Here is a 14,907-nt window from a genome sequence, read left to right as displayed (position 1 = left end):
TTTATACTTTAAATAGGTGAATTTTATCTCGATAAAGCTGTTATTTAAGAAAATTGGGAGAGGCACTAATCTACGGCATATAATGCCACTGTCTACTGGTTCTGAGACTGATGCACAGGTACAGAGAAATAGATCCATGATCCCAGTGTAAGAAATAAGATGTGAAAAGTTACAGCCTTAGCTTTACTCCTAAGTAAAGCTTAGGAGTTCAATGAAACATTCACACCATAAAATATGAAACACTGAAGGAATACGTTCATACAATAAAAAAGCAATGCACAGAATGATGCATGTAACAACCTGGATGAATCTGGCAGTTGAAATGCATTAGGCAGCCTGCTGGGTGCTGTAAATAACCACTGTTAAACACGTCCGATATTGTTCTTCTGATGTTTACCATTACAATTTTAAACAATACATTCATACCTTCAATAATAGATCATAATGACTTGACTTACTGACTTCAGACTGTATCATATCTATCAAATTATCACAATTACCTTCCCTCCTCTGTTCCCTGATCTTTGTTGTTGTCAGGTGCCGTCAAGTCAGTTCCGACTCACAGCGACCCCATGCACAATAGAACAAAACACCACCCGATCCTGTGCCATCTTCATGATTGTTGCTATGCTTGAAGCCACTGTTGCAGTCACTGTGTCAATTTATCTTGTTTAGGGCTTTCCTCTTTTTCGCTGACCTTATACTTTACCAAGCATGATGTCCTTCTCCAGGGACTGGTCCCTCCTGATAACATGTCCAAGGTATGTGAGATGTAGTCTCGCCATCCTTGCTTCTAAGGAGCATTCTGGTTGTACTTCTTCCAAGGCAGATTTGTTCATTCTTTCGGCAGTCCGTGGTACATTCAATATTCTTCGCCAACACCACAATTCAAAGGCGTCAATTCTTCTTCTGTCTTCCTTACTCATAGTCTAGCTCCCCCATGCATATGAGGCAGTTGAAAACACCATGGCTTGGGTCAGGCTCACTTTAGTCCTCAAGGTGACATCTTTGCTTTTCAATACTTTAAAGAGGCCTTTTGCAGCTGATTTGCTCAATGCAATGCGTCTTTTGATTTCTTGACTACTGCTTCCATGGGTGTTGATTGTGGATCCAAGTAAAATGAAATCCTTGACAACCTCAATCTCCTCTCCATTTATCATGATGTTGCTTACTGGCTGCTTATTGATTTTTGTTAGTTTTACTGTATTTGTAAAGTATATGCAGCGAAACTGTGAGAGCCAGAACTCAACGGGACCACCTCGCTTTTCTGAGTCTCATGCATTTTCCACCTTTGACAGGGTGCAGTCGTAGTTTTCCTAACAGTTGTTTTCGTCGGAAATATTTGAGTTTTCCTTCTCTGACAGTTTTCTGCTTTACAGTTTCCAGGTTTTACTGTACCAGTACTTAAATTTTCCAGATAAAATATTTACAATTTGCTCTACAATCTTTTTCTGTGCTTTGTCTGCAGGTTGTTTCTAAACCCTATCAATAAACAATATTAATAGGATTGGACAAAGATTTTTCACTGTATAATTAGAGAGTAGAGCTGAGTCCACTGAGCATAAAAGGTCATCTTCTATTGTCAGACTTTGCTGATTGAAGGATTATTGTCTGTGTCACCAGCATTTGGATCTTACTTTTCTTTGTTTTTTTCTGGCTTTCTTTGTTTTGTTTTGCTTTTTCCCCCAGGTAACTCTCAGCAGCCAATTTTTGCACTTCGATTTGTCCACTTTCTTGGATTTGTGTTATGTTTTGGTATACCCACCACAGATAAATTACTTTAGATGCTATTAAAATTTCCAAGGTCTTACACTCTGGCTTGGCTGATAGAATTCTGTAAAAGCCAAACTAAGTTCTCTCTTCTTCACATTTCAAGGATTTCAATTTTAACTTTAGCATCCATGGTTGCTGATGCAAAATCCAAAGTCAGTATGATTACCTTCCTTTTGTAGGAAAGTTGGGTGTTTTGTTTTGTTTTGTTTGCATTTGTTGTCCTTCTCTTTGGAAGGGTTGGGGTTTTCTCTTTAATCTTGGAGTTATGACATTTCATCAGAATATACCTGGAATTGATTATTGATTACTTAAAAACCTGATTAGCACTTGAAAGTCATTTCAGTCTGAGGAGGTGTCTTTTCTGCAGCTTTGAGAAATTTTCTTCTATTATTACTATTTTTTATTTCTATCATCCCAACCTCTGTATCTTTCCCCTCTTTCTAGAACTTCTATTAGACAGATGATGGACCACTGATACCTATTCCTAATTTCTCTAAATTATTCTCTTTAGACTTTCAATAAACTTCCTTGTACTCTGATTTTTCTTTTTTCATAAAGCACTTTCATGTTTTAGGAAATGTGACAGCATGTTGAATTTCAATAAGAAGGCTGATTGAAATGTGTTCCTGTTGTCCTTCTCAGTTTCCGAGATATTTGGTTCTGTTTGTGCACTGTGGTCCTTCTCTTTCATGTTGTTGATTTCCCTAAATGTCTGCTGGTCTCCAGGTCTGCATGTGATTTATGAAAGAATAATTACACCTGCTGGGAGAGGCATCTGGACTGGGCTTTTCTCGATGATACATCAGTCTGGTCATCAACAGACCATTCCCTAAATATGAAGGCTGTCTGGTATTACTTTAAATGCTATTGTTGTTGTTAGCTGCTATCAAGTCAACTCCAATTCATGGCAACCTTATTGATAACAGAACAAAGCATTGCCCAGTCCTGTGTCATCCTCACGACCACCAGCATGTTCAAGTCCATCGTTGCGGCCACCGTGCCAGTCTATCACCCTGAGGGCCTCCCATTCCCTCATTGGCCCTTTACCTCACCAAATACGAGGCCCTCCTCTAGCAACTGATCCCCCTGATTATGTGTCCAAAGCAAGTAAGCTGGGCAACTTTCCATTGGGATCTGTAGGTTTTCACTGGCTAATTTTCAGAAGCAGATCATCAGGACTTTCCTCCTACAGTGTCTTAGTCTGGTAGGTCAGCTGAAACTTGTCCACCATGGGTGACCCTGCTGATACTTGAAATACTGGCGGCATAGCTTCCAGCATCATAGCAACATGGGAGACACAACTGTATGACAAACTGATGGGAGGTAGATGAGTTTAAATACAGCGCTTTTATTTCCTTTTCTTGATCTTGGTTGGACTAAGCTGTCTCTATAAATAGTCCCTTATAATTCTAAAAAGTTTATACATAAGCAGGCAGATGAAGAGAAGGAAATAAACTATCCCAAAGTGCCAGACACACACACAAATGTGTGTAATAAAGAATTCAAAATGTGACCTTCTTAATACTGAAAAGCAGACAAAAGGCTAAGACTATAAAAAGAAAAACCAAACCCATTTCCGTGGAGTTGATTCCAACTCCTAGTGACCTTATAGGACAGAGTAGAACTGTGCCATAAAGCATCCAACGCTGTGATATTTACAGAAGCAGACCGCCACAGCTTTCTCCTGCAGAGCGGCTGGTGGGTTTGAACCGCCAACCTCTTGGTTAGCCACTGAGTACTTAACCACTCCACCACTAGGGCTCCTCCTAAGCCTGTGGGGCCTGGATTCTAGGAAAATCTGAGAAAAATGGATTTTGATTTATTTCCTGCGTCACGAAGATTTCAAATTTAAGTGTTCTCTGGAAGAAATTTAACTTTCATGTGCATGAGACAGGAGAAGGAAAAAGCCAATTCATAATCCTTAATTGTATTATACACTGAATTAAGCCTGGTCCGAAAAACAAATAGTTGACAACCAAGGAAAGCCTTTATATTGGAAGAGTCCATCTCATTAAGAAGAAGCATTTGGAACAGTCTGACAACTCAGCGTATGATCCTGTCACAAACCCCCCATCCACAGTCTGACCTCGGAGGTAAATGTGGTTCCAAAAACATGAGGTCTTTCTGCTCAATTACAGCCTGGGATTTCAACGATGTTTTCTTCTCAACTAGATTTGTCTTTATTATAAATAACACTTAAACCTGATTAACAAACCCCATATGTAAAACTATAAATCATACAAGGTAAATGGGTCATTTAAGTAAAAATAAGGTCTATTACGAATATTACAACATAAATACAGATATGGTAAGAAAGAAATTAAACACTTTTCACCAAAGCATAAATTCTCTAGGTTAGAAGGTATTCTTTTATTTATTTTCAGAACCTCAATTTAATTCATTTTGTCTGCCTTCTTAGCTAAACCTAGAGAATTAAAGATGTGTTTGTAAGTGGGAAAACTTTGATCCTAAGGAATGGTTAAACATCTCTGGCTAATGTTTCTCCAGAGGAGCAAATGCTTTGTCCTGAATCTATTCTATGATGCTATGGAGACACCCCGCCCATAAATGCTAGGGCAGGTGTGGAAGCAGGAGACACACCTGCATCCAGGTAATGGAGCAACAGCCTGGTGCCCCCATGGTGATCCCACACTCGGGTACTCAACTCATAGAGAATTAAATAGAGAGAAGTGGAACACTTGTTGGAACAGAGAGGGTAGGATAAATTATTTTTTTAGTTCATTATTGAGAGGCAAATGAGCCCTCAGCTTAAGCAAAGAAATAAGAGTCTCTGATGTGTGTCTGAAACACTTTCATTTGGGGAAAGTAGGATAACTAGGAACCCTGAAGAGCTGAGTGACTCTCTGCAGACTGCCAAGAGCCAGGCTACGTATTTTCGCTCCATGCAGGCAAGGGAAATGGAAAGAAAAGTCATGTGAATAAAAAAATAATACCATCATCCTGGTCAACAGACCACTTACCAAGGTTGAACCTACATGCCCAATGAAGCATGCTAACTGCTGCAGGGAAATACCAACAGGTATGAGCAGCTAGAGTCAGGGACTGCACAGGAGAAGAGAAAGGCCCATTGCCAGTTACGGTGGCTTGATGTGCTACTGGGGGCACCCACCACGTTCATGCACTCTCCCCATACTGGAACATAGTACTCAGCACATGTGCATGGCAGAAGGTTTCTATTTCTAATCAAACCAAAGCTTACAAATTGGCAAGTGGCTAAAAAGGATTCCTTCAGAAATTCATAAATGAGCGATACTGCCCACAAGTGAGAACAATTAGCAGCATTTACTCCTCTCCTTTGTCATCCACATCACACGGTAAAAACAATAGGACCTAATCTGATCTGACAAAGCCAAAAGAGGGGGAAAAAATCTAATTTATGGAGAAGAGCAATTGAAATTTGCATTTACATCCTGGCCCTAAGTTTATATTGTTAATGGCAGTGTGAATCCATCACTACTAGCCCTGGCATTTAAAGCTTAAGAGTCCAGAGTGTGCTGCTCAACACAGTAGCCACGAGCCACTTGAAACACAGCTAGACTGGATTGCGAGGTGTTGACTGGATTGTGAAAATTTAGGATGAAAAGTAGAATGTCAGATTTCACACTCATCATTTTGATACTAATGACAAGTTGAAATGATACTGTTGCATGTCTACTGGGTTAAATATAAATATATTATTTAAATGAATCTTAACCTGTTTCTTTTTACTTTTTCATATGTGGCTACTAGAAAATTCAAAATTGTATATGTGTATTTCTGTTGATCTGTATTGCTCAAGAGCATGCAAATAAACTTCTACTTTTATTTCGGCAAAGATTAACTACACACAATACTTATAATTTTAACAAAATAGGATTTAAAAAAATGCACAGAATCCTCTTTTCATGTTTCTTATTAGTAGTGAAAAGAAAAAGCCACATGTTGTGAATTGAATTGTGTCTCCAAAAAAGATATTTTGAAGTGCTAACCCTGGTACCTGTGAATGTGGTCTTACTCGGAAATAGGGTCTTTGGAGATGCTATCGGTTTAAGTAACAGGAGGACATACAGGAGTAGGGTAGGTCCTGATCCAAGCTGAGTGATGTCCTTATAACAGAAGAGACACAAAGGGACAGACAGATGGACCCTGACCATGTGATGATAGAGTTAGGTTGCAGCTACAAGCCAAGCAATGCCTGGGCCTACCAGAAGCTGGGAGAGAAAAGAAAGAACCTTTTCCCATAGCCTTCAGAGAGAACATGTCCCTGTCGATCACCTGCATTCAGACCCTTAGTCTCCAGAACCATGAGACAACACATTTTTGTTCTTCATAAGTCACGCAGTACGTGGCACTGTTAGGGCAGCCCTACCTCATATGCCTCATACCATTGGAAAAGCCTTACTTTCCTACTGTGGTAAAAATAGCTAAAAGAATACAGCAAAATATATGGTGGCAAACAAAAATGCATTCTTTTCTCAGCATCCTATAGGAAGATAGAAAAAACCAACGCTGAAGGTTGAGAAGCAAGTGTTAGAAGCAATTACACAGGTGACGTTTGCTAAACAGGCGAACGTACAAATGCTTCAAACACACCTCTGCTTACCTAATATTTGCTAGAACAATTCTATTTTAATAAAAAGATACTTTGGTACATACATTCTTCGTTCAGTATTTATCGACTTATTTGTATTTTTAGTCTGTCCTGTCCTCCCTACTCAGGGAATATCCCTGCCACAAAGACCAGGACTCTGTGGGATTCATTCGCCAGCATCATCGATGCCTCCAACCCAATAGCTGACGCATCAGAATCACTCAACACAGTATTGGTTGTGGAAATGCATTCTTTGTGAGCCACCAAAGGAAAGCTGTGCCAGGGAAGACAAATTACCTCTTTAAAGAAACAAATAAACCAAAATCAAAGCTTTAGGAAAATCTATGTAAGAGTAACTAGTCATGGATTGGCAATTTCAGTTGAAATAAAAACTTACCAAAGGGTTAATGTTATAGAAACAGAACCAAGGTGCATCAGTTTACTGTATCATTCATAAGTAAATAATATACTGAAGCAAAGATGAAGACAAATGGAGCCAAGATCTACTGTATATGGTGCATTTAGAGATTTTATTTTAATGTATAAAAATAAGACCGTTAAGGTACAATAGAATCTTTTCAATACTTTATATGGAGATGGGACTAACCATGAAAATGTTTTCTACCACACAATGGTTCCCTAGATATCTTGCAACTAAGGAATTACAAGAGTTGCAGAACTTAAATTTAACTCACATGCTTTTCTTGTATGCAAAAAGCAACTGTTCTAAATTCATTAGCATTTTCTATGTGGCAGATGGCTTTCAGTGGCTGCAGGTATTTTCCAAAAATAAGCACACTTCCTCCATCCCTGTAATATAAAGGTGACACAGTACCTGCTTTGGGAAAATAATAATACTCTGAAGGGGCATTTTGAAAAAAAGATGCTTACAAACGTTTCCACCATTATGATTCTGCTGAAAATGATGCAACTGGGTCCCCTACAGAAATTATCCTATTTGCACAATTAAAAACATGAAAAACAAGTTTTCTAGTAACTGTAAAGGTTTTCCAAATGAAGCATTTCCATGCAATTTGGATCCATTTTATAAACATACGTAAATGCAACATATCTCAGTTACATTTCAAGATTATGTAGTGGCCATCAAAGGTGAGGTAAGGCCATGAAAGAACACCCTGAAAAGTTGACGCTTGAGCAAAAATTTGAGTGAGGTGATGGCATGAATCTTGGGGACATCTGGGGGAAGAATCCCTAGTAGAGAGATATAATAAGTGTGCTTATTTTTGGAAAATACCTGCATCTACTGAAATCCATCTGCTACACAGAAAATGCTAATGAATTTAGAACAGTTGCTTTTTGCATACAAGAAAGGCATGTGACTTAAATTTAAGTTCTGCAACTCTTGTAATTCCTTCGTTGCAAGATATCTAGGGAACCATAGCACAGAGAACAGGTGCAAACACAGGCATTTGGCTGGCATGTTTAAGGAGCACAAAGTGTTCTAGAATGGAGGGAGGGAGACAAGCCTATGAAGTCTTACAGCCATGGGGCAGAGGACAGGCTAGTGGGATAGAACCTCATAAGCATTGCAAAGAGGCTATCTTTGACCCTGAGAAGGATGGGAAGACAGCAGAGGGCTTTAAGCACAGGTGTGGCAGGACCTGACTTATGTTGTAAAAGGATCTCCTTGCAGACTCTGGGAATAGATGGTACAGGGACTGAGTGGATGCAGGAGCCCAGGCAGAATTCTAGCAACAATCTCAATAGGTTCTGAGGCTGGCTTGGACCAGGTGGTAGCAGAGGAGATGAATCAGTGTCATTGCTCTTAAATAGCTTGCCCTGTAAAAGAGCCTCATCCCTCAGTCCTTGTCACTCTTCCTTTCTCTGCCATCCTCCCTCACTTGGTGGGATCATCTAGTGTCAACAACAGGTGCCAACACCTCCCAATGTGTGCCTTTAGCCATGACCTCACCCTAAACTGTATGCTCATCTATCCCTCCGCCTCCTCAACATCTCTGCTTGGATGTCTTGGAGACATCACAAATATAACATGTACAAAACTCATCTCCCTATACTATCCCTAAACTGTTCCACCAATAGTCTTCTTCGTCTCAGCTGATGGCAACACTACCCGTCCCGTTATCCAAGCCAAAAACCTTGCAGTCCTCAACTCCTCTTTTGTTCTTACACCTCACTTAAAACTATCAACAAAATCTGTCAGCAATACCTTCAAAACATATCCAGTCCAACCACAGATCACCTTCTCCACTGCTCCCATGCTCCCAAAGAGATTATCATTTCTTACCTAAACTTTTGCAGCAGCCTCCTAACTGGTCAGTTTGCTTCAGGCCCTGATTCACTCTAATCAATTCTCTCCCAGAATCCTGATCATGTCCTTTCTGTGCTCGAAACTCTCCACTGCTGCCCTGTCCCTCCAAGAGTAACAGCTAAAAGGCTCTGCCCTCCCTACCCTCATTTCCTACCATGTTGCCCCTCACTCACTTCTTTCTACCCACACTAGTTTCCTTGCTACTCCTTGGACACCACTTGGCACACTGCTGCCTCAGGACCTTTGCACTGGTTGTTCCTTCTCCTGGATGATTCCCCCCAAATATCCACAGGGCTTACCCTTTCACTTCCCTCAAGTCTTTGCTCAAATATCACCTTCTCAGTGAGAATGTCCCTGACCCTATTTCAGATTACAATCCCATGTCAACCCTTGAAGTCTCTAACCTCTTCCTACTTTATTTTTCTCCATAGTACCTATCACTTTCTGACATACTATGTATGCTACTTCTTTAAAATGCTTGTGTATTCCCAAGATATTATAATCTCCACGAGGGCTATTTCTTTCTTTCTCTCACTACTGTTTCCTCACTGCCTGGCACATAGAAAGGGTGCAGTAAGAATCTACTCAATGCATGAATGAATCCATATTTCACCTAAAAAGAACAGACTGGGAGGGCCGGGCTAAGCGACTTGCCTCAGCCCAGAGCACCATAAGAAAAGGTCGTAAGCTTCATCTCACTTTGCAATGATGCTTCCCGAGAGCCTGCTGCAGTTAAAGTATGCTCTTGTGGGCTGCATAGGATCTCAGGCTTGGGCTGCATAGGATTCCGGACAACAGAGTGCTGGTGCAGACCGTGTTACTATTTCAATGACAAGAAATGCTGCTGCTGGGGATGTCTCTTCTGTGGCTCTGTTGCAGAAATATATTAACAAAGCCACACCAAGCCCATGTGCCAAGTACACAGGCCCTGGGGATAGAGAGAGCTCGGAACCTCCAGATACCAAAAAGGAGGGTGGTGTAACCAACATGGTCAGCAGAGAGAAGACAACGATGAGATGAAGCTAGGAAAGAAGGCATGGCCCAAATCATGTGGGGCCTCCTGAGGGCAATGGGAAACCACCTACGGGTTGAAACTTAGAAGTGCATTTTGACCATACTCTTCTGGCTTCAATGTGAATAAGAAGTCTACTAAAATGAAAAAGGCCAAAAATGAAGGCAGCTTGTACTTGGGTGATAACAGGGAAGATGGAAAATGGTTAATGTGGCATCAACAGAAATTGGTGATGGGGAAGGCGTTAAGATTTGGAGAGGAAAAGTAGTGTCAAGGAAAACTCCTAAACTGTCCAATTTATAGAAATGGATAAACCAGTTGCTGTCAAGTTCACTGTGACTTATGTTGAAACCACGTCTGTCAGAGTACACACATGTACAGAGTACTTTTCCAAAGTAGATTGGCAAGCCTTTCTTCCAAGGTGCCTCTGGGTGGACTCAAACCTCTAGCCTTTCAGTTAGCAGCCAAGTACATTAGCCATCTGCACTACTCAGAGACTCCATAGACAGAATAAAAAACCAAAACCAAACAGTGCCATTGAGTCAATTCTGTCCCATAGCAACCCTATAGGACAGAGTAGAACTGCCCCATAGAGTTGCCAAGGAGCACCTGGTAGATTCGAACTGCTGACCCTTTGGTTAGCAGCCATACCTCTTAACCAACAGGCCACCAGGCTTTCCCATAGACAGAAGAGATGGGATGAAATACTACACTAAGAAAATGCTGGGAAAAGACAAGGTTTTACGGGAAAGATCATAAGTTTGATTTTCTACATACTGAGTTTGGAGACAGTCAAGGGCTCGTATCAGTAGGCGGGTAGATACACATGTCCAAGGGCAGGTTCGGTTTGTGTGATAAGGATGCACATCTGGGAGTCATTTGCATATAGGAAGGAACTGAAGCCAAGCAGGTGGATGAGATCACTCGTGAAGAATAAAGAGAAAAGAGTAAATGACTTAGACACATCCCTAAGGGACCCCAAAATTCCACATTTTGGTAAAGACAATGAATCTGCAAAGAAGGAGTGACAAAAGGGGTAGAAACAACCCCATTGAAGGGCTGTGTCACAGTGGCCAAAAAAAGCAAGTACAGCAAAAGAAGGGGCTACAACAGTGTGAACTGGTAGTAAGGACTGAAACAAAATGAGAGCTGGAAAGTGCCTATTGGTTGGGAGGCACCAGAAGTTACTGGTGGACATAACAAGAGAGGTTTTAATGGCATCACAGCAGTGGAAGCCAGTTTGTAGTGGGCTGAAATGTAGCAATTGAGACAGACAGCTTAGAAAGCTGAGACTCTGGCTCTAAATTGGAAGAAAGATAAAGGATGGTGCTGAGTGGAGACAGTTCTGATTAAAAAAAGATTTTAAAATACAGACATGACCTTGGATAAGTAGTGTTCACGGGAAGATTATAATTGAATATAGTAGCAAGATAAAATTAAAGCTCCTGGTGAGGTTCAAAGGGAAGTTGAGCAAGCCAGCTGCAAAGAGAGGCTTTGTGGTCAGAGAGAGGACTCTCACGTTGATCCTCTGGAGGTGGAGGAGTTTCTGGCACTGACAAGAGCCTACAGAAACTGTGGAAGGAGAGTTTAGCAGGAGTGGAGGCAATGATGTTGGAATGAGGTTGTCAAAGAACTAAGAGGCCTTGGATGTGGCCATCCTAAGATGATATTTGGACATGGGGTGAGGAGGAAGAACTGCAGCCCACTGGCCAATGGTCCTAATGAGTGACGAAGAGTATCCAGGAGATCAGAAGAGGATGGAATGAGAGAAAACAAGCGCATATAGTCACAAGGCCTGAACTATCCATCAATGAATATTTATTTGCTCTGTGGCTACTAGGAAGGCATACATGCTACACAGGCCATAGAAATCAATACAGCTATAATCAAATGCTACATGACATCATACACGAAGGAAGTATTTACATTAACTGGTAATAATTCCAAACAACCTTCAGACCTAAACTCTTTCAAAACCCATTGCCATCGAGTTGATTCTGAGTCACAGTGACCCTACAGGACAGAGTAGAACTCCCCATAGTGCTTCCTAGGCTGCAATCTTCTACAGAAGCAGACTGTCACATCTTTAGCCCCGTGGAACAGCTGGTGGGTTCGAACCACTGACTTTTTGGTTAGAAGCAGAGTGCTGAATCACTGTATCACCAGGACTCCTTCTTTCAGACCTACATCACGTTAAGTTTAAAAATACAGTAGTGATGACAGGCAGCTTACAGTGGATGATTGCAAGTATTTCCAACTCATCAAAAAAAGTACAGATGCCTCATAAAGGGTCCTCTACGAAAGCTGAACTTTGATTAACTACCAAGTTGCCAAGGTAGCCTGTGTTTGGAGGAAAACTTAGGATATACTTACGTCATGGGACATTAAAATCTTTATTTGAATTTAGCCCTAATGCCAGGGGAAAATGTGTCATGAATGGCTGAGCAATAAAAGCCCAGGCCACAGGAGACTGCAGTCAGAGTCGGAACTATGATTTTGCTGCTCTGTGCAGGGCTTAGGAGGAAGTAATGAGATGGTCTGACCGTGTTTCTAATTCCCAAACCTATCAATGCTGGGGTAGATGCTTCAATAAAGACTCACAGTTCCTAATTAGTACAAGTCCTACAATTAAGAGGTTTGGGCTTGCTGGCTGTCTTGAGTATTGGCATGATCCCTTTACCCCAAGCATGACTTGTGTCTCCACAATGGAATGGAACAGCTTCAGTGTAGTCTGGAATTGTTGTAAAGGACAGGGATGGATAACCTCATGAGAGAAAGTTTTCAGAATGTCATTGTAAAGAATGTAAATAGCACAAAAAGTTACCAATGCAAAAATCAACAATATTTCATGTTTAGAAATGAAAAAAGTAAACAATTTTCCAGTGTGTTCATGTAACTCATTGTTGTACATTAACACAAAACGCCAACTTACTCAACATTATTTTTGTCCCAGTCATCAGAAATACTCTTTTGCCAAGAACGTAAGTCAGCTGGGAAAAGGAGGATCGGTAGTGGGTAGTGAACCACTGGGCAATGAGTTTGACATCTGAGTGGTGGTAAGCAGCCGGCAGTGTAACCAGGTATTAACACAATAATATGTAGCCAAAGAGAGAGATTGACTGACAGCAAATTAGCCAGAAAAAAAAAAAAAAAAAATTTTTTTTTTTTTTTAGAAAGGTAGAAAATTGAGAACATGGTATCAAGAGTGTTTCATGTGGACTTGCCCATCTCAGTACATACAGAGCCATATTATACTTTTTTTGATTGATGCGATGACTTTATTTTTTTCCAAGAATGTGTTCATCTTCCCTCAGGCCTACCGCAGTTGCCTTCACAGTGTCTCTCATCATCATTCCATTAGCCCTTGCAGCTACCACCTGTGTACATTTTCCTCCAATCACTGTAACGCGAGGGTCTCAAACTGGCAATCCACAGGCCAAATTTTGTCACCAGGCACGTATTGTTTGGCTTGCACAGTATTATTGCTTATGGAGCGCCAAGTTTCAGTTTACAGTGATGGGAAAATTGCAATGACAAGTAGAGTTGAACAGCCAATAACGTAATTGCTGTCAATAAGTTGTACACCTGTAAAAAGATCAACCGGCGAAAGTTGTGTGATAGATATATTTACAACAACAACACAACACTTATGTACAACCAAACACTTCACGGAATTTGTTTTCTTGATTTGGAGGTTTATGGTCATGGTTTCAGGGGATATTCTAGTTAATTGTCTAATATTGCTTCTGTTCTGTCTCTTAGTTCATTGCATAATGCCTTGGATCTAACAAGCTCGCCAAGTGACCATCCAAGGCACAACGGTTGCTCTCTATGCATCTGGAGCAATAAAGGAAGAAGATGAATTAGGAATAGGAGAACACGGAACGTGCAGCTATTTTTCTCCGTGAACCACCGCCTCCTTTGCCATGAGAACAGGATGGTGCCCAGCTACTATTACTGAATTTTGTGTGTGTGTGTGCTCTCTCAGTGAAAGTTTACAGTTCAAGTTGGTTTCTCATACAAAAATTTATACGCACATTGCTATGTGACCCTAGTTGCGTGCCAAGTCCTGCCAGAGTGCCTGGCACAAAGTGAGCACTTAACAAAAGGTAGATTTGAGAAGTAGCCCTAGAGGGCCGGGACTAGGGTGAGGCAAGAGAGGCACTGCCTCAGGGCAAAATGTAAGGGGTACCAAAAAAGAATCTCAGTAATCAAGATAAATAATATCTTAATGCAATGTTTTTTAGAAACTCAAAGTTCATGCCAAAATATCAATGATGAACAAAATATGAACAATTTAAATAAAGACAGTTTACTGAGTCTTTTAACAGTCTCCTTTACATTTTGCAGCAGAGATGAGTGCCTCACCGTAGTCCCCACGGAGTAAAGTCACAATAAAAACCTCTCAGAGCCCCAGGTATCATCTCCACAAAACAGGGCCAAGAATGACTACGTACAGGGATGTTTTGAGAATTAATAAACAGGCACCATAATTAAAAGCATCTGCTCTGAGCGAGTTCAAGACCCTGCTCTGGCACTTACTAGATGGGTGAGTCATAGCCTCTCTTTAGTCTGAAGAAATCGTTGGTGATTTAACTAGGGTTAGTTACACCAACACTCACAAAGCACCCAGCATATGCTTGGCACACAGTAAGGGATCAGTTCATGCTACTGCTATCATTGTTTGAAAGAATGTACTTGCCTGTACTAGACATAACATGTTATAGGGACTCATAGCATATGCGCTTAATAAATGGCAGTAGTGAGGATTATTTGGCTCATCAACTCTCTCCCCATCAATCTTTGTAAGGGGCCAGGCACAGAGTAGGTACAAAGTTGACTACAAACACATGAATAGCAGACACCACCTCTGAATTGTTCCCCACCTTAGCCCCTACACGTTCTGAGCATTAATAGGTCTACAAAAACTGGAATGAATCAATGTTAAAGGATATAAGACAAACCATTCATTCCATCTTTGATTTCTGGAATACTGGGAAACGTGGTCCTTTCATGGACTGAACATCCTCCAACCAAAACCCACTGCCATCAAGTTGATTCTAACTCATAGTGACTCATGCCCCATGAGGTTCCATTACTGAATGTTTTGATCAAAAATTATATAGACGAATTCTGATCAAAAGGGGGAAAATGCAGAACAGAATTTCAAGGTCTCATAGAATCCTGATTTTCTGGAGCCATGGAGGCTGGCTGAACCCCTTAAACTATTGCCCTAAGATA

The 14,907-nt window shown here is 40.9% G+C and overlaps 1 protein-coding gene across 5 annotated transcripts in view; it reads right to left on the bottom strand.

Annotated features, from left to right (window-relative positions):
- DIRAS2 (DIRAS family GTPase 2) overlaps positions 1 to 14,907 on the bottom strand; it is a 252,675-nt gene that overhangs the window by 231,029 nt on the left and 6,739 nt on the right. The gene's annotated exons all lie outside the window — the stretch shown is intronic.

Source organism: Elephas maximus, chromosome 9 (assembly GCF_024166365.1).
Source record: "Elephas maximus indicus isolate mEleMax1 chromosome 9, mEleMax1 primary haplotype, whole genome shotgun sequence".
Taxonomy (NCBI): domain Eukaryota; kingdom Metazoa; phylum Chordata; class Mammalia; order Proboscidea; family Elephantidae; genus Elephas; species Elephas maximus.
The sequence above is the reverse complement of the archived record's forward strand: the minus strand, read 5'-3'. Positions and strand labels throughout refer to the sequence as shown.